Here is a 1,343-nt window from a genome sequence, read left to right on the forward strand (position 1 = left end):
TCATTTTCAAATATTTTCTGACAATTTACTGATGTAATAATACTGGTCTCGAGTAAAACAAATCTGTGAACTATTTTCTGACAACTTACTGATGTAATAATACTGGTCTCGAGTAAAACAAATCTGTGAACTATTTTCTGACAACTTACTGATGTAATAATACTGGTCTCGAGTAAAACAAATCTGTGAACTATTTTCTGACAACTTACTGATGTAATAATACTGGTCTCGAATAAAACAAATCTGTGAACTATTTTCTGACAACTTACTGATGTAATAAAACTGATCTTGAGTAAAACAAATCTGTGAACTATGTTCATGTGACAAACACATGATAAAATTTTCTTTTTTTTTGTCTGTCATATGTGTTTTTAAGTGTGTGTCCAGATCAAATTAGTGTATACAACTTGTAAATCAGTAAATTACTGCTTCCATATTTGAAGTGTCTTTTAAAATAGAGTTCTTGTATAAAAAGATCTGTTGTGAATTTTATCACTTGATTTTAAACTTTGGTTTCACCTACACAATGTGCTACTTCGTGTACTTATCTCTACAGTATCACAAAATTTGTGAATATATCTGTGTTACTTTAATCTGTTTTATACCATATGTTTATAGTTTAAATCAGAACATTAATACTGTTTTAACAGGTTTATTGAATGAACATTTTTTTTTATTTCACTGTCTTTCACCAGGTTAATAACCTGGCATGATCAGGTGATTTAAAGGAAACAAATAGTGTCTTTAATTTCATCATATAAGCAAAATAATTTAAAAGTTATGGTTTAAATGTAAAAAGCTGGCAAAGCTTTAGAAACAGATAAGCTTAAAAGTCGTGATAAAAATCACTTAAACTGCAAATGTTTTTTGGAAAATATAAAATCTCCAGGTTACGTGATTTTTATCACAACTTTTTTGGATATCAGGAACAATTACCTTTTTTCATTGTTTTTTTTTATATAAATGTGTGTACTGTACCTCTGAACGTAGAAGTTATGTTAGAGCATGGAATATATAAGTATCTAGATTTATTCACCTTGCACAAGTTCATGAGATGACCTTTGACCTGGTCAGTGTGGGTTTTAATGTGTTTTTTTAATTTGTTAGATGGGAGTTGTATACAGTTTTGTACTTAAAATCTTCAGTAGGATATTTCATGACGTAAAATTTGAAGTTTGGTTTACTTTAAGTTTGTAGGATAACTGTATATGTACCTTTGTAGAGCCAATAAAACTTCTGTGCAAATATTTTTTGTTTTTTTTTTGCAAGTGACTGAATCCATATATTTGTCAATGACAAAATGTTTGACTTTTTTTTTTACAGATTAATCTTCTGTACAAAAC

Source organism: Limulus polyphemus, unplaced genomic scaffold (assembly GCF_000517525.1).
Source record: "Limulus polyphemus unplaced genomic scaffold, Limulus_polyphemus-2.1.2 Scaffold6627, whole genome shotgun sequence".
NCBI lineage: Eukaryota > Metazoa > Arthropoda > Merostomata > Xiphosura > Limulidae > Limulus > Limulus polyphemus.